The sequence below is a fragment of the Hemitrygon akajei genome, chromosome 10 (assembly GCF_048418815.1).
Source record: "Hemitrygon akajei chromosome 10, sHemAka1.3, whole genome shotgun sequence".
NCBI lineage: Eukaryota > Metazoa > Chordata > Chondrichthyes > Myliobatiformes > Dasyatidae > Hemitrygon > Hemitrygon akajei.
Genome location: NC_133133.1, coordinates 148,876,125 through 148,895,822, shown reverse-complemented (window position 1 = coordinate 148,895,822; position 19,698 = coordinate 148,876,125). Strand labels below are relative to the sequence as shown.

Below are 19,698 nucleotides of genomic sequence, written 5' to 3'. Positions count from 1 at the left end.
TAGCTCCTCCAACACTTTAGATCTCAGCTTGGGTGGTACAGCAACTCTCAATCTCCATATAAGGGCATGTTCATCTCAGCACTGATAAAGATGGGGGAACTAGAGTTTCTTACTTCACAGTCCAGTCATTTTGGGTGGCCATGTCGACCTGAGGCAGTGTGGATCTTTTCTAATTTCCCTTTGGATCATCTCTGCCATACTAGGAGACTTTCAATTTGCATTAGGGAGAATATGTCAAGAGGAGTACCCTGTTTTGTAAATTTTTCAGACATTTTCTTTTCCAAGGGGAAACGGGACAATCCATCAGCATTTCCATGATGAGTTGTCCTCTTGCATTCAACCTTGTGATTGTCTCCTCAGAGAGACAGAGCCCATCTTTGCATTTGTGCTGCTGTTAGTAGAACACCCTCCTGTGGATTGGAAATGGACACTATGATAAATAATGATGGTAAACTCTCTCCTATACAAGTGCTGGTTGAAATATTTTGCACCCCAAACCAGATTCAAGGGCTCTCTGCCAATCTGTGTGTAATACAGGTGTGTCCCCACTTTACAAAATTAGAACGTTCCTATGAAACCTTTCTTAAGTCGAAATGGCGTAAAGTGAAGAACCATTAATTTATATGGAAAATTTTTTTGTAAAAGTGAAAATCCTCTTTGTAATGCAAAAACAGGTTACTAATGTAGGTCTTTTGTAAAAGTGAAGTGGAGGACACCTGTATTTCCATCACTCATAATGTGACATGACTGCCCCCAAACCATAAGGTGAGGTGTCACAGTCAAGCTTCATTGAGCAACGTAGATCATAATGTGTCAGCACAGTGTCTGATGTCATTATTTCCTTTACCCTGCTTTGTCCATTGCCTTTTCTTCCTGATCTGTAGTAATGAGTTTAAGGGGTGGAGCACAGTAGCCAGGTTTGGCAGGAACCTGTTATAGTACTTAACAAATCCTAAAAAGGAATGAAACCTGTGACATGTCCTTTGGCCCTGGGGCATCCACCTCTGCTTGAATTTTCTCAATACACCTGTGTAATCCTCGTGCACCAATTGTGTGACCACAGTAAATGATACTTGGTTTAAAGAATTCACACTTGTCGCGCCATGCTCTGAGCTCATAATCTTCTAATCTTTTTAACGCTGTCTTTAGATTTTGGAGATATTACTTGTCCTCCTTACTGGCAACAATGATGTCATCCAGGTAACACAGAGAGCCTGGGCAGCCTTGCAGCACCTGGTCCATAGCTTTCTCCCAAAGTGCAGGTGCTGTTCCAAAAATAAGCCTATTATATTGATAAAGCCCCTTGTGAGTGTTTATGGTGAGAAACACTTTGGACTCTTCTTCCATCTCCAAGTAGGCTTCCACTAAGTCCTCCAGAAAAGTTTGCCAAGATGCCTTCTATCCTGGGCAGAGGGTATTGATCTAATTTCAGTTTTGGGTTGGTGGTGACCTTAAAATCACCACAGATCCTGACAGACCCATTCTTCTTGGCCACTGGGATCATTGGTATTGCTCATTGACTCTACTCAACCTTGGAAAGAATTCCTTCATCCTCCATGCTATCTAGCTCACTAGCTACTTTATCAAGGATGGTATAAAAAACCAGATGGGCTTTCCAAATCAGGTACGGCATTTTCATTTAAAACTATTTTACCCTTGATATGTTTGAGTTTTCCAATGCCATTCTTGAATACTGCTTTGCCATCTGGTGTAAGCCATTTTGTTTTTCGCACTGTAAATCTCAAGGCTGTGCAGTTCTGTGCCACTCTCATCCTTATCAAATTTTTTTTTAATCAACGGTATGCAGATTAGTGCTCTTTTTGGAATGGCAAGTTTTTATATTTTTCTTTTCCCTGTGCAGTGCATTTATTTTTATCTGCCTGATATGTTCTTTGTATATGTCCTACTTTGTTGCATTTTCTGCAAGTTTTGCCCTTAAACCTGCAATAGTCTGCTGTATGTGAGCCCTTGTCAAAACAGTAACACAGTTTGTTCGGTCAGGCAGGTTTTCGTCAAGATGCTGTAATTTTGTTCAACTGCCTTTCAATCTGACTGCAACTTTATTATAGTGTTTCTGTCTACAGTTTCCATTGAAACAGCGATTTCAACTGCTCTTTTAATGAGAGTTGCATTTCAGCTAGGAGTCATTTTTGAAAGTTTATTGTAAAATTCCACAAACTAAATGATCTCTCAGTGTATCATTAAGCCCATTACAACTGACAATGCTCAGACAATCTCTTCAATTCAGCCACATATGCTGAAATGGATTCTGCTTATGAAACCTAGTGTTCTGTAATGAACAATGGCTTTGGTTCTAAGTGTTGCTGCATCACTTTGACAATATAAGCAAAGTCACAATGCAGCCAGTTGGCAGACTTTCCACCACACATCTACAGAAGTTTGCTTAAGGCTTTTGATAACATGCCAAATCTCTGCAGACTCCTGAGGAAGTAGAGGCACTGTTGTGGTTTCTTTGATAGATAGATAGATAGATACTTTATTCATCCCCATGGGGAAATTCAACTTTTTTCCAATGTCCCATACACTTGTTGTAGCAAAACTAATTACATACAATACTTAACTCAGTACAGAATATGATATGCATCTAAATCACTATCTCAAAAAGCATTAATAATAGCTTTTAAAAAGTTCTTAAGTCCTGGCGGTAGAATTGTAAAGCCTAATGGCATTGGGGAGTATTGACCTCTTCATCCTGTCTGAGGAGCATTGCATCGATAGTAACCTGTCGCTGAAACTGCTTCTCTGTCTCTGGATGGTGCTATGTAGAGGATGTTCAGAGTTATCCATAATTGACCGTAGCCTACTCAGCGCCCTTCGCTCAGCTACCGATGTTAAACTCTCCAGTACTTTGCCCACGACAGAGCCCGCCTTCCTTACCAGCTTATTAAGACGTGAGGCGTCCCTCTTCTTAATGCTTCCTCCCCAACACGCCACCACAAAGAAGAGGGCGCTCTCCACAACTGACCTATAGAACATCTTCAGCATCTCACTACAGACATTGAATGACGCCAACCTTCTTAGGAAGTACAGTCGACTCTGTGCCTTCCTGCACAAGGCATCTGTGTTGGCAGTCCAGTCTAGCTTCTCGTCTAACTGTACTCCCAGATACTTGTAGGTCTTAACCTGCGCCACACATTCTCCATTAATGATCACTGGCTCCATATGAGGCCTAGATTTATTTGCAATTATATTTGTATGATGGGTTCAGGACCGGTCCTCTGAGATAGTGACATCCAGGTATTTAAAGTTACTGACCCTCTCCACCACAGATTCTCTGATTATTTCTGGCTCATGGACCTCTGGTTTCCCTCTCCTGAAGAGTACAATCAGTTCCTGGGTCTTATTGACATTGAGTGAGAGGTTGTTGTTATTATACCACTCAGCCAAATTTTCAGTCTCTCTCCTGTATGCTGACTCATCACCACCTTTGATATGGCCCACAATAGTGGTGTCATCAGTAAACTCGTATATAATGTTGGAGCTGTACTTAGCCATACAGTCATAGGTGTAAAGCATATAGATCAGGGGGCTAAGTACACACCCTTGCGGTGCTCCTGTGCTGCTAGAGAATGTGGAGGAGAAGTTTTTACCAATCTGGACTGACTGGGGTCTACAAGTGAGGAAATCCAGGATCCAATGCACGTGGGTATTGTTATGTTATGGAGGTCACAGACTCTCCAGAATTCACTTCTCACTTTCCCTCAGAAGGGAGAGCAGGTAGGAAAATCATGTGGATTTATCAGGATTGCAAATTACTTCTGTCCTCTCTCATACGTTCAGAGATGTACCATAACTGTAAGGGCTCCTACTCCCTGAATGTACAACTGTGTGATTGAGTTACTGCCTAGCATCCTTGAAACAGTTGTAATGCTTTTGTTCTCTTTGACCTTTTTTATCCCCTAGCAGAGGGTAAACCTGGGCAATGAGAGCTAACTCAAGTTCTAGTTTAATTGTCATTCATCATACATGAATAGCCATAAATACAGCCAAGCAAAACAGAGTTACTCTGGGGCCAAGGAACACACTCCGTACCAACAATCACACACAGCACAGGCGCATATAGCACATATAAGACAGCAGTAAAATACAGACATACAAATAATATATAGTTTTAAGTCCCTGAGCACACGGATATTGCAGCGGTCTTGCAGTCGAGCACAATACATCTTGTCTTCTGCCGAGTGAAATGGTGGAGGGCAGCGCCAACTCCAGCATGGATGCCACACCATATAGCCTTTAGCGCTCCAGTGGAGTGTATCAACTTCGCATCTCTCCAGCAAACAGGTGACACCGCAGTTTGAGACCTAGTCCTCATTACAGTTGAGGCCATGTAGGTCCCCCTGCTCATTACCCCGCTCCCAACCATTTACCAATAAAACTATGACTCGAAAATGCAGCATCCCACATTACCAATGTCCACTGGGATCTTGCGAGCACAAGAATAATGACTAAGACAATCACCCGCTGTTAAACCGCACACCGTCTTCACACGCCAGCGCCTCTCTGACACAGGCAGCAGTGCGATCCGCATCAAGTCCAGCTCCTTCAGTTTCTCCACCAACGAGCAACTCGCTGATGGAGTGGACCTGCAGTACTGTATGTTCAGCAGGGTCTTGCAATCATGATAAATACAGTTTTAAAAAAGACTAACATCTTACTGGAAGCTGCTGCTGACCATCTGCTTCTTGACTTTGGCGCGCAAAAGCCTTGCTCTTCCCACGATAGGGCATACTTCTCTCTGGACTGAATAGGTTTGTGTAAATAAGAACACCGAACGTGTATGTATTTTACACATAAGGAAGGTGATGAGCACATTACTTTTTGCTGTTCATAATATCCTTCCTTTTGTACATTTTGATTGGGAAAACAGCCCTGAAAATTGGTACTGAAAGCTGGTAAGAAGGATGTGTATCTGAGATACTTCTGTGCTGGAGCAGGGTGAAACAGTGCAGGACACCTGTGCAGGAAGGACCCTTTGGGTTATGGTGAAGATGAGGTGAACTGCTGAGTTGTTACTACAAGGTCAGTTTGGCTCAATTGCTTATCCTTATTGTTGGCTAGAAATTGGATTGAGTTTCTCAGACTGAGGGACTGCATTTAAGTTCCTAATACTGGATGTTGAAGCAATTCAGGAGCCACTTGTATTTGTGATGCATTGATCCTGATGGAACAGGCTTAGGTGGCTTGGCAGGCAACGTGATGATTTCAACTTGTAACCATTGCTACACCTGGGTTGCAGGGCATAACTCCCAACAAAATTATTACAGAAAAATAGTAGTTCAGTGGCTACAATACAAATATCTGAGAAAATAGAGGCTGCTATGATGACCAAGTTGTAAATAGAAATTCACTAACATGTTGCAGATGGAATTTGAGGGCCGAGTCTCTGAGGAGAGATGTGCAGATTGAGCTGAAAGGTCATTAGTTAAACACAAGATCTTCTGGGAGGAGCAAGTTTGCCATTTGCAAAAATATATACTACTTAAAAACAAAAGTTGACAGAGGGTCTTGCAGTTATGGAGCCAAACAAAACCTTGTGGCAATGAGTGGAGATGTAATATCTTCAGAGGAAGGTCATTTTGACCCATTAGGGCTTTGTAGGCAGGGCAGTGTGATTAGTCTCTTTCTCCTTGGCCCTGCAGATGTTTTACTTTCAAATACCTACGGTAATTTCTTTTTGAAACCCATAAGTGAATCTCTCTCCAAACAGGGCACTTAAAGAAGCATTCATCACCTATTCTTCTGCCAATCAGTTTAAATTTGTGGTCTTTGCTTAGGTCACAATTAGAGTACTGCATTCACTATTGGATAGTTAACAGCCAGAATTTTATATAGATTCAACATGATGTTATTTGTAACTGTGCCTCTATGAATTTGCTGTCTGAACCACTTGCTCCACATAGCCTGGTACCTTCAATGATGTAAGAAAGTGTACACCCAGACCCCTCTATTTATGCAGCTCTTTGAATCTGTAGCATGTTTGTCCAGCTTGTGTAGATGATTAATATCTGAATTATTTCATTAAGGCTGATTACTGACATACTGAAAAACATCATACAGGTGGCAAAGTAAAAAATAATAAATTAGAAATTCAAACTACTACGCACAACAAAACAGTTATTATAAGATGCACAGCAAATGAAGAGTAACTAAGTTAATTTACTGCATAGACAAATCTCAGAGTGCCTTTCAGGAGAACCTGATGTACTGGCTGAATGCCATGCAGCGGATATTGCTCTCTGAAACAGTAACAAGTCTCCCTTTCTCGTTTGTTCTTAAGCACTGAATACAGGCAATTGTGTCAAAACTCATCTTTGCACATTACACACCACATTATGTAAAATAACCCGATCACGAGATGAGAAAGACCATTTGGTCAATACTAATTCATCCCTCTGGAGAGGTGGTTTCCCACCAACAATCCTTTCTAAGCAATTGTAACCTCCAATTTCTGAATGGATTAAAGGTTTCTGTAATTCCAAGATTAAAAATTTCCAAGACTTTATGTGGAAAGTTGCATTGAGTGGGTGGTTTAGAGCTCAGTGCAGACTCCCCCACCAAGGACCATCCACTGAAGAGTTCTAGGGTGACTACGGTCAAGGATGTTTATGTTTCCCACAATCAAAGACCTTTACTTGTTGGGTTTCATAACACAAGGATGGGGCAAAGTCAGGGCATCAGTTGTGGAGGGATCATGATGTTGAGCATAAACTCATTGAAAATACTCCTCCAACTTCCCGACTTAAATCTCGAAACCCTCTCTACAGCTTGAAAAACCTCGACTCCTATGACAAACACACTGAATGGCACCAATACTGACACACCAACGTGCCTCCTCCCCGGAGATCTGATAGACGACCCCACCTCGCTCTTCCCGGGCTTTACTAAAGCTACGAGAAAGAACTGGACAGCTGCAAATAGACTCCGAGGTCAACATGCCAAAACAGTGCAAACACCACACCGATGGGGCACCAGCTTGCCTCTGTGGTTCCCCAACTCCAGAAGTCCTGGTCCAGACATGCCCTCTCATCAAGATCCGATACAGGCTTTGCTGTGGTCCATCGATGTGGCCACAAGCTGGAGGAGTGCTTGACAAAAACCAGAAGTGTGAATAGGAAAACACCTGCCTTACGAAACAACAATAACAATGAATCTAGTTGGTTTGCCGCTGTTGGGGTGTAGGAGAGATGTGGTGTACGTTGAAGGTTGTGATTGGTTGGTGAGTGAGAGAGTTGGGGTGAAGTTAGGAATTGGGTTTGTAGATGAGAGTTGACCTCATCATAGGGAGAGTTGTGGGGTTTAGGTACCAAAAGGGTTGCTGTGGAGCATAAGTATTTATTTTTAAAGAAAACCTATTAGAATGTGGGCCTTTACTGAAATAGTATCCAGGTTTGAATCATATTTGTTGAATGAAATATGACAAGCACCACATTATTTAGTGCACAAGGAAGGAAAACTGCAGGTTTTAATGAGCGTGCATTAAATTCCCAATTTAGTTTTTCTAAGTTGTTTATTATGTTGCTATCCAAAACAGACTTGAGCCAAGAGATTCTTCATTTCTTAAGTTGCTGACACCCTGGAATTGAGCCAAGTACTTCTTCTGCGTCTTTACTTCTCTACATCAAAGTGGCATGGTAGCATGGCATGATTTACAGCGCCAGTGATTGCAATCGGGGTTCAATTCCTGCTGCCCTCTGTAAGGAATCTGTACGTTCTCCTCATAGCCACGCGGGTTTCTTTTGGGCACTCCGGCCTTCCGCCCGGCTTCCAAAGACGGCGGGCTATTTTGGCACCGGAAGCGTGGCGACTCTTGCGGGCTGCCTCAAGTGCAATCCTCAGACTGTGTTGGTGTTTGATGTAAACGACATATTTCAATATAGATGCGACAAATAAAACTAATTCCAAATCTCGTTTCTTGAAAGTCTTTCTAATATCTTAGTTCTCAAATTTGGTGATAGTGGTCCCAGTGCATGGCCACTGCCTAGAACTTGTAGTGTGCCCTGACTGGTCAGTGTGTGCTACATTGGGCTGTCACTGTAAGTCTTAGTAACCCCTGAGGTTACAGACTGCAGCATTGTTGAGCAGGCATTGCATTCTAGGACCAAGGCTGGGTAAAAAGGGATGCATTGGACCCCCTTGAGGCTGTTGGGTGTGTTTGGTGGGTGGCACGTGACGGTTTGTGGGTGTGTTTTAAATGGATCATTTAACCTGCTGGAGAAGTGGGTGGTTGATCTATTTGTGGATGATCAGCTCACATGGACAATAGCAGCGCTGATGGTTGGATTCGGGATACTGGCAGCTGAATGTTGTGGAGATTATGGATTTTCAAGGGTTTAGAGAGTTGTCAAGGGGATCAATCAAGATGGGGAGAGGTGTAATGCGGGGGGGGGGGGTGGTGGGGGTCGGTGGAGTTGGAAGGAAAGTAGGTCAGCGGCACAAAGCATAAATGGGATTTTTTTGCGGTCTCATTCTAGTGCTGAACAACAGCTGCATTCTGGGAATTCTCAATGATGGTCATATTTGGCACACCATGAACTACATTGCTTGATAACACTCAGAAGGTGCACTGCAGAAGAAATATGTCTGATGTTGAAGTTGCCTCACCCATTTAGGACAGCAGGAGATAGCACATGTAAATGTACAGGGGAAAAGCAAAGAGGCGAGAGCACACACTGGAGCAGAGAGACTGAGTGTCCTGGTATCGTGAAAAATGGATCTAGTGTCTTCCCTGTGTAAATGATAAAAAAACTCTTCTAGGGAACAGGTAACTGGCATTTCAATTACAGACTCTGCCATCTTCATCAGGGATAATCTAATCTGGTGCTATATGTACACCCCTATCATCTGCCCCTCCTGGTCGGTTAGTCCTCAACCAATTAGGTTTCCACTGTCCAACCTTGTTTACAATCGAATTCCAGTTCTTACTTGGAGTGAGACCTTCATTTTTGCTAAAATTCTTTTTCTCTAGTTTTATTTCGGTGGCTTCCTTCACCGGGTGGTCGCAGAACCTGTCGTTACCTCCTGTCTTCCCTATATTTTCATGCTTTCTGGAAGGATCGGTGAGATCCTGAAGAAATACAGTATTAATACCAATCACAAGCCCTTAAGGAAGCTCCAATCATAGCTTAAGGGGGTTAAAGATGACCTGGGACACAAGATTCCCTGTGGATGTGGAGCAGCGTATATCGACCAGACAGGGCACACAGTAGAAACCCGCATCAAGGAGCACAAGAGGTGTACCTGTTTGGGTTACCTGGAGAAATCGGTGGCAGGAGAAAATTACGTCCACAATGGCCATAGGATTGACTTTGACGGCACAAAACTACTGTCCTGTGCCAGTGGCTGTAGGGACAGCCTGGTGAAGGAAGCCTTTGAAATAAAAGGAGAATAATTCTAATATCACTTTCAGGAACTTGGACTTCACAAAAAGATTTTTCAAAGTGACATTCCCCTAGTGCTGCTCTGCAGTCATTCAGCAGGCAGCCAGTCACTCTTGTACTGCATACTCCAGCCATCAGTCAAACTTGGTTATTGTCTGCAAAGGTTAAACAACAGAAAAGGTGGACATGCACCAGGGTGAATACAGGGAGCGTCAGTAACAGGGCCGTAATGAAGGTGAAAAACAAGAAGGCCCATATCCTCATTAGAGGGAGCTCCAGACAAGATTTTCTGGAAGATAAAATCTTTCTGTACTTGCCAGGGGCAGCATTTAATCCCGGAAAGATTCTTTCAAACCATGTAATAGGCATACTTCCTGTGCAGTCATTCTGAAAACACTTTCACGCATTTGCAGAGTCACTTAGGGCACTACATCATCAAAACAATAATTTTCGGTCACAGCACACATAGTTGGTCGGATCAATTACTTCTGCATCTGTGGCCATGCTGCAATTAATAGTGATTTCCAGGAAATTACGGGTTTAAAATGGGCAGGCGTTCTTGCCCATAAACAGCAAGCTCTACTAATTCTCAGTTTCAGCCACACAGTGTAACTGGAGCTGGCTCAGAAAATTATAGATATTTGAGAAAGTCTAGTTGTCCTCATTGTGAAAAATAGTTTGCTGTTCCTCATTATCCGTGTATTGTTTCATTTTCAAGCCCAGCAATTAACTGCAGAGTTTAAATGTGTGTATGATATCCTTCCATTCACAAATCGTAAGCTTCAGGACCCACCTAAACGTTGTAGTCAAGTATAGTTTTAGATCAGAATAATACAAGGGAACCAGGCTACTCAGAAGTCAGGAGGTGTACAATCTCCTCTTGATATATTGACAATTTAAAGCTGATGCCTCCGCATGCCATTGCTTTACTTGATCAAGGAATATGTTCATCAGCTCTTCATTTGGACTCATTTAAAATCACAGCCTGCCTTCTAATGATACAATCCATTTGTTTACATCAGTCTACAGAATGTAAGTACAGATCTGTCCTTGTGCTTTGTCAGCCACACTTGTGTCCTATGATGACTATGATGATAGCCATGATGACTTTGTCAAGGAAACACAGTAATGGAGGTGTGGAATGAGGCTCTTGGACTAGATGTATCCATCTCTACCTTTTCTTACATGGAATTGAACTTGTGAAAGTACCGTGTGACCTTGTGACATCATACACTAGCTTGCCCTAATGCAGTTTGACTCAATGTCCTCTCCTGAAAGATTATGTAAAGAATGAGTTAGCATCTTGGAAGGATGGAGGGACACCATTGCTACACATGGAAGCATGGATCCAGTGACAGACACACTCATCCCATGGTTTGAAGTGACAGTTGCACAAACACTCCAAACTGTTTGACTGACTTGCCTATATGGAAATGATCTGGATGAGAAAGTAGGAAGATTGATTCATAGGTTTGTTAATGACAGAATAATTGGTGGACTAGTTGATAGTGAAGAAAGTTGTGAAAGGTTAGAGATGCACAGATCAGTTGGACGTTTGGGCAGAGAGGCGACAGATGGAATTTAATCTATAGAAGTGTGAGGTACTGCATTTTAGAATATCAAGTGCATAATGGGACATATAGAGCAAATGGCAGGGGTCCAAAATGAGCTGGTGTACAGAGGGGGCTCCCAGTGCACATTCATAGTTCATTGAAAATGGTCAAATAGGTGGACAGTGAAGAAGGCATTCACCATAGTTGCATTCTTAGGCCAAGGTATGTCATGTTACACAAAACAGTGGTCAGGTAGTACTTGAAGTATTTTGAATGGTTCTGGTTGCCACTCTATAGGAAGCGTGTGGTAACACTGGAAAGAATGCTGAGGTGATTTGTAAGCATGTTGTCTGGAATGGATGAAAATGAGATAGGATTGAGCTTATTCCCACTGGATGTAGGAGATTAAGGGCCAGGTAGATTATCAGTCTTTTTTTGTGTGGAGTAGAGGAGCCTAAAATGAAAGGATACAGGTTGAAGATGGAGAGGGGAGAAATTTAGCATTTTGAGGGGCAAGATTTTCACTTAGGAGGTGGTGGTTATGTGGAAAGAACTGCCTGAGGAAGAAAACATGCAGCATTGAACTCTATGACTCTATGCAGTACAAGGACAAGGAGCAGAGGGATTGACGTATGAGCTGAATTAATAGTTGGTTAGGTTAAATCAGGATTGTGTTTGATATCACCGGCAAATGTGGTGACATTTGTTCTCTTTGCAGCAGCAGCACAATGCAGTACATAGTAATAGAGGAAAAACATGAATTACAGTAAGTATATGTATGTATATTAAATAGCTAAATAAAGAATAGTGCAAAAATGGAAATAATAAAGGTAGTGAGGTAGTGTTCATGGGGTCAATGTCCATTCAGAAATCAGATGGCAGAGGGGAAGAAGCTGTCCCTGAATCATTGAGTATATGTGCGTAACTTTGATTATAAGCTGCACAGATGAATTGACAATTTTAATGTTGTTTAAAGAAAAGTTATTTACATAGTGAACTAAAATCTAATTTACTACATATGACCTTGGTGACTCCTCTACCATGCTTGTATGTGCTTTGTTCTTCCACCCTCCCTGCTCCACTGCAACAGTCATGTAGCTGGTGTTACAGATTATACATGAAACGCTTGTGTCCATGATGGGCCTTCTCTTCTGGGCTCCAAGGTACCAGGTTGTCTGAATGTGGTCCAGGGAAATGAGTTTGAGTCCATCTTGACAAAATGAAGGATTATCAGCATGTGAAGCTCAGTGAATGAAGCATGGATCACGGTTGTCTGCGCTGTATATCAGCATGAGATACAGGATCAGAATTTGACTGTGTGCCAATCAAGTTTGCTCTGCCATTTGATCATGGCTGATATTTTTTTCCAACCCCTTTCTCCTGCCTTCTCGTCATAACCCATACACTTTACCAATCAAGAAACTATCAACCTCTGCCTTAAATACACCCAATGACTTGGCTTCTACATCCCTCCATGGCTAAGAATTTCACAGACTCACTATCCTCTGGCTGTAGAAATTCCTCCATTTCAGTTTTAAAGAGACACCCCTTTATTCTGAAGCTGTGCCTTTGGATCCCAGAACCTGGAGAATCTGTCGCTGATTTAGTGGCACTCTGGAGGACTGGAACTGTGCTTCACCACAGTGCACGTACCATTGTCTGTCCACTTCCATGGAAGTTTGTGGTACTGAGGTCCTTATCTTCTCCAAAGATGTCAAGGATCTCAGCTACGTTCTTAGTTGTCACATTTCCTTGGCAGTGCCATTGCCTGGCCTAAAAGACAGAAGTGAAAAGTAAGGTTCACTTGGCTATGTGCCACATGGACACTCTGCTGTATCTTACCTCAAGGAGACCCATACTGCTTCAATCTCTTGGAGTACAAAATCCTTTTCAGTTCCTCCCTACTGGGACTCATCTGAGTCAGTGCCACCAACTGGGCTCAACCTCCATGAAACCGAGACAGTGGCCCTCTTCCCCTCTCGCTTGGCTGCAGGTACCAGTGCCTCTGCTAATGAAATACCCCAATCTCATCTGATCACTTCTGTTGCTGTGTCAGTATCTGAGCTGGACCCATGTGGGATTCTGGCTTACTGGGGTGCAATAACCAATGCCAGTATCCCCTGTTCTGCATGTTTCGTGAGGGCAACCAGCAGCTGTCTCAGAGCTCATGTAACTCTAGTTCCATTCTGATCTCCGCAGTTCACGGGTTCTCTTGATGACCACATGGGTTTCCCCCAGGTGAGTCATTAGCATAGAAACGGGCCATTTGGCTCATCATTACCCATGCTGACCATGTTGCCCATTTACCTGCTTTGTGCATGCTTCTATCATGTTGTCCTATTTGCCTGCTTGTGCTTTGCTTTTGTTCCATGTCTAAGAGATATGCTGGTTGTTGGGTAAATTGGCTACAGTAAATCAATCACGGTGAGAATAGGTTGTTGGAGAATAGCATTACTCTGAGAGTTAGCCTAGACCTGATGGGCCAAATGGACTACAACTTGCATATTCTCATACAAAGTGATAGTTAATCATCAAGCATGTTTAATAATTGCAATGAGAACTTGCAGCTCTATTTGCTAGTAAACACTGAATGCTGGACATGTTTCCAAGGGAAAAGTTTTGAATGAAGGCTGAACTCGCCAATAACTATCTATGAGGTATGTACATAAAGAAGTCTTATGATGTAAGATGCAGGAATATGGTTGTATTCCCTTGACATGGTTAGCTGAATCACAAAGAATGTGCTGATAAAAGGGTTCATTTCTGATGTCTGCTTGTCTAAGTGCATATCATTTCCATTACTACCCTTTAAAATCAGGCTTTGCAACATCACATTATCTTTAGTTCTTTAGGAAGTATTAGGAAAACACACCCTTGTAAAGCCTCAAAATGGTGCAGACAGATCTGTTGCAGTCCTGATTCAGGGCGTCGATTTGAAATGTGGATGATTACTTTTCCTCCACAGATGCTGCTCAATCTGCTGAGTTCTTCCAACAGAATGATTATAGCTCCAGATTTCAGCATCTGCGGGATCCAGAGAAATCTGTAACTATTGTAGTCCTGAGCCTATAAGTGATGATAACCCTTTGTCCAACACAAGACTTTTTATTGGCACCACATGCCAAGGGTGGGAGATAATTTTTTTTTCTCTCTGGAAGTAACCACCCAGATCTCTGGTGATTTCTGTCTGATAATTCAGAACTTGTAAAACCACATTTTGAATCTTGGTTCAGAAATTGTTGACTTTGCACCAGTGCCAGCAGACAAATCTCCACTCTGTGCCACACAGACTGTCTACCAAAGCTGATAAAATGAACCTGAATATGCAGGTGGAAGTTCCCTAAATAACTGCTTTATACTCAACCCCACTCTTCCCAAATACAAGAGTTACTGAGTATAGTAGATGCAGGGAAAGAGTTCTAGAACTTACCAGTTATATGGACCATGACTGAGTCACACGTTGAGCTATTCACATTGCAAGCTTGAGGACCTGTTGATTGGTTTACTTGTGTTTGTGTATCAACTCCCAGAAGTGGGAATGATGCAGAGGATGGGGGAGTGGGCACAATTGGATATTGCAGGCTGAGACACACTGATGGATTGAGAGGCCAAGTAACTACAAACCACGTGGAAAGTTTACAGAGTTTGAAGAACAGTAGGAAGAAAAAAATTTCTTAGTCTGAATGCAGGGTTAAGGAGGATAGTTACTTGAAAGTGCATGGTATGATCTAGATCTACGCTTAATGAAATTGACAAAGGGGAACTGTTTACTGAGAAGATTTGCTGGGCATTTTGGGCATATTTTTTCACGTTCTGTTGGCACCTAGCTTACTTCAGTGGTATAGGGGATTAAATGTGATGTAGGCAAAGATTCTTCCTCACTAGAATATCCTGAATCTGCCTGTTACCTTGTCTAAAAGCAGCAAGTAGACATAAGCAATACACACAAAATACTGGTGGAACGCAGCAGGCCAGGCAGCATCTATAGGAAGAAGTACAGTTGACGTTTCGGGCCGAGTCCCTTCATCAGGACTAACTGAAAGGAAGGATAGTAAGAGATTTGAAAGTGGGAGAGGGAGGGGGAAATCCAAAATGATAGGAGAAGACAGGAGGGGGAAGGATAAAGCTGGAAAGTTGATTAGCAAAAGGGATACACAGCTGGAGAAGGGAAAGGATCATGGGACGGGAGGCCTAGGGAGAAAGAAAGGGGGAGGGGAGCACCAGAGGGAGATGGAGAACAGGCAAGGAGTGATTGTGAGAGGGGCAGAGAGAGAAAAAAATGGGGGATAATAAATAAGGGATGGGGTAAGAAGGGGAGGAGGGACATTAATGGAAGTTAGAGAAATCAATGTTCATGCCATCAGGTTGGAGGTTACCCAGACAGAACATCAGGTGTTCCTCCAACCTGAGTGTGGCTTCATTTTGACACTAGAGGAGGCCATGGATAGACATATCAGAATGGGAATGGGACGTGGAATTAAAATGTGTGGCCACTAGGAGATCCTGCTTTCTCTGGTGGACAGAACGTAGGTGTTCAGTGAAATTGTCTCCCAGTCTGCGTTGGGTCTCACCAATATATAGAAGGCCACACCGGGAGCACCAGATGCAGTATATCACACCAGGCGACTCACAGGTGAAGTGTCGCCTCACTTGGAAGGACTCACAGGTTGTTATGGGGCCGAATTTTGTCCAAGGCCCCCCAGCACTGAAATACTTGCCGATAATTAGAATGTAGGCTTGAGGGTTTGGTGAAATTTGATTAAAGTGAAACACACGGTTTAACATGTGCTTGGTTCTAGAATTGTGACCATGTTCACTACTGACATACATTTATTACATAATTAGGGTCATATTATTGACCGTCGTTGTTCTCACTCCCAAAGTGAGTACTTGATATTAAAATGTTGCAGGCTTTCTGCAGAAAACCTGAATGAGCAGTGATATTTGCAGATTTATGGAAACGTTAATAGCAAGTGAAGAGTTTGGCCCTCATGGATTTAATTATGTCATGAGCTGTTGGTGCAAGTCTGCATATCAATCTGCTGACTGCAGGAAAATTCTGCACTGCACTATCAGTTTTGGATTCCTCATTTATATGTGGTGAAGTGTTCAGGCCTGTAGGAGTTAACTTGCCTAGCTTTCTTAAATCACGGCAGTAAATAAACCTAGCCTCACACATAGGGCATTATCCTCTTATTTTCTTTCCTGTGCCTGTCTCTCTAGCACAAATAATGATATCCTATAGGTCACATTTCAACACTGGATTTCATACAGCACAGCCAGATGGCCTCTTTTGGCTCAAATGTGAGAGGGTCTGCTTTTGTTCCAGCAGACAATGGGTTATTCCTGGCAATGTTTAACACTGCAGGCTGACTGCACACCGACTTACTGGCTCGTTCCCCACAGGTTTACATACTGCAAACAAGAATCCCAGTTTTCTCCCTCCCTCCCTCTGCACTTTCACTCTCTCTTTCACTCTCTTCACTCTCACTCTCTCCCCCACTCTCTCTCCCCCTCCCCCCTCTCCACCCCCACTCTCTCCCCCACTCCCCTCTCTTCCCCCCACCACCACCTCTCTTCCCCCCACCACCACCTCTCTTCCCCCCACCACCACCTCTCTCTCCCACACAGTCTCTAACCCCCCCATTTGCCTGCACTCTTTCCCTCCCTCCCTCCCTCCCTCCCTCTCTCTCTCTCTTTCCCTCCCTCCCTCTCTCTCCCTCCCTCCCTCCCTCTCTCTCCCTCCCTCCCTCCCTCTCTCTCTCTCTCCCTCCAGCTGCCTGTCTATGGGTTTGGCCTGTCGCCAAACTGCCTTCTCCAGTTACTTCATGCATTTACATCATCCCCTGGGGAGCAAGACTGCCTAACTAAAAGCAAGAAAGTTAATCAGCTGGGGAAGGGTGCATTCCTAAATGTTGCGGGGCAGAATTTCTCATTTCTCAAGATTCTCCTCAACAAAGTCCCCTTGTAATGTGAAACGTCTTCACTGCAATTGTGAATTTTAAGATTAACCTTTTACTTGTCAAAGGTTTAATTGAGTTTTTGTCATGTGCTCTGCTAATCCTCTAATTTAAAGAGCTGAGGGGGCACCAATTATTCAGGTGATGAAAGCTGCACTGGGTTGTTGATCAAGATGGGTGAACTGAAACAAAACGAGAACAAGGAAACAGCAAATGCTCGAGCTGTTGGATAAAAACATCATGCTGAGCCTGGATTTAGGGAAGGAAAATTGTAGTTAATACTTTAATTAGTTTCACCAAAACTATTCTGATATAAGTGGTTGTCTTGGATGAAAGAGGATTCAGTGAGTGGTCCCCCATGTCCTTCTCACAGTGCAGTGGTCGCTCACTGACCGACTTGCCCAGCCGTTGATGCCATTATGGCATTCTTCCGCCTGCGCAGTTGACATTATTTCCGTTGACCTGCTGAGTTCCTTCGCCAACACCCTGCTTGCCAGTGTCTTCAATACGCTGGAAACTGTTATCCAAAGGAAATTTTGTTATTTTGGACACATCTCAAGAACTGATGACACACTGGAACGCACTGTGCTGGAAGGCAGAGTAGAAGGAAGCAGCTCCCGAGGCAGACAGAGGACAACCTGGATCAACGACATCAAGAAGTGGACCAGCCTCACCGCCAGAGATGCAAGAGGTTTGACTGCCGACAGATCGCAGTGGAGGAACGTGGTCACCGAGGCTCTGGCAGAGTATGGCACATGATGATGATTCTGATGAAATTTTCGATCTATCTTGCGCTCTCTCTCATAATCAGAATCAGGTTTAATATCACTGGCATGTGCTGTGAAATTTGTTAACTTTGTGTCAGCAGCACAATGCAATACACGATAAATGCAGCGGAAAAAACTGAATTACAGTGCGTGTATGTTTAAATTAAAATAAGTAGTGCAAAGACAGAAAATGAGAGCAGTGAGGTGGTGTTCATGGATGTAATATCCATTTAGAAATTGTTATGTGGAGATGTTATTTCTTTAAAGAGTGATCTGCATATCATTGCAAGGTATTAAGTTTTTCAATGGGAGGTCAGGGAGAGACTAAGTGTCTCAGCGATGTATTAAGTTTTGGGCCAGAAGCATTGAGAAGTTCCCCACTTGGGCTGGAATTGCTGTTACTAACTTTGTCCTGGGCTGTTACGGAGAGTACGAACTTTTATTACCCTTCACTTTCCTAGCTTTTTGGTTGAGATTGAGGAGTAAAGATGTGGTTATAGAACAGCTCTCAGTGATGTCACTGCACTGTGATCCTTTTCAATGAGATAAGGTTATTGGCTCCAGACTCTACTCCTGTTCTGTATTTAGCTAAAGGATGATTTCTTGAAATGTGCTCTCAAGTGAAAATGTGGGTTTGCCAGATGGGAAATTCGTGCTCAGCTTGTTCCAAGTGGAATGCCCCAGTGACCCATTCCGATGGGATGGTTGGGACGGATAGTGCAACATTCGTTTGAAGTATTCTATGTAAAACTGAGCTTCCCTGATTGCATCTAGATGCAGCCTGTCTATATTCAGTGGAAATAAATTGCATTCATCCAAACTATTGTTACTCAAAGGGACTGCAGAGGCCTCCATCGATAAAAGTATTATTTAAAATAAAATGTTGGCTAGGAAGGGATGCAGGAGTTTTATGCACAACCCAGTTACAGACATACACTCAGTGCTCTCCTTGCTTCCACACCAGCACCACAAGGTTACTTGCATGACCCTATCTGTAACTGTAGACCTATTAATACTGAAATCATTTTCCCACAACATGCAAAATAGAACATAGAAACATAGAAAATCTACAGCACATTACAGGCCCTTCAGCCCACAAAGTTGCCAGCCATATAACCTACTCTAGAAGCTGCCTAGAATTTCCCTACTGCATACCCCTCTATTTTTCTAAGCTCCATGTACCTATCTAAGAGTTTATTAAAATACCCTTTTGTAATGCTGAAATATTATTATTCAGACCACATCTGTGAATGCTCTTCAACTTCTACCAGCTCCAGGGTGGCTTTGATGCATTTCTGAGGGGAAAAATCATTGCTAGAAGTGTAATATTTCTGGTCAGATGGCATTGGTACCTGTGTTTCTGGTCCAAAACAGGTACCAATAAACTACCTTAAAAAGCATAATTCTTCTGACATTGCAGCTAATGATCCTTTCCTATTTCCAGTAAAAATTTAACAACTGATTTTTTTTTGTGTGGGAATTTTCTGCATACAAAATGTTGCTGTGTTTGCATGATAATGGATTTTTTTGGCATGTTTCCTATCTTAAGTGATAAATTAGGATGGTCATAGGAAATCAATGCTGAGATTCATAGAAACATAGAAAACCTACAGCACAATACAGGCCCTTCGGCCCACAATGCTGTGCCGAACATGTACTTATTTTAGAAATTACCTAGGGTTACCCATAGCCTTCTATTTTTCTAAGCTCCATGTACCTGTCCAGGAGTCTCCTAAAAGACCCTATTGTATCTGCCTCACCATAGTTGCTGGCAGCCCATTCCACGCACTCACCACTCTTTGCATAAAAAAAACATAACCCTGACATCCCCTCTGTACCTACTTCCAAGCACCTTAAATATATGCCCTCTCGTGCTAGCCATTTCAGCCCTGGGAAAAAGCCTCTGACTATCCACACGAACAATGCCTCTCATCATCTTACGCACCTCTATCAGGTCACCTGTCATCCTCTGTCGCTTCAAGGAGAAAAGGCCAAGTTCGCTCAACCTATTCTCATA

The 19,698-nt window shown here is 43.0% G+C and overlaps 1 protein-coding gene across 6 annotated transcripts in view; it reads left to right on the top strand.

The window, feature by feature from the left end:
- LOC140734798 (DENN domain-containing protein 2A) overlaps positions 1-19,698 on the top strand; it is a 119,733-nt gene that overhangs the window by 41,747 nt on the left and 58,288 nt on the right. The window contains exon 1 of one of the 6 annotated variants that reach the window (XM_073059332.1): positions 17,414-17,660. The exons of the other annotated variants lie outside the window; for them this stretch is intronic. The gene's annotated coding sequence lies outside the window, so the exon portion shown is untranslated. Of the gene's footprint in view, positions 1-17,413; positions 17,661-19,698 lie in introns of those variants that run through there. 6 annotated transcript variants of the gene reach the window in all.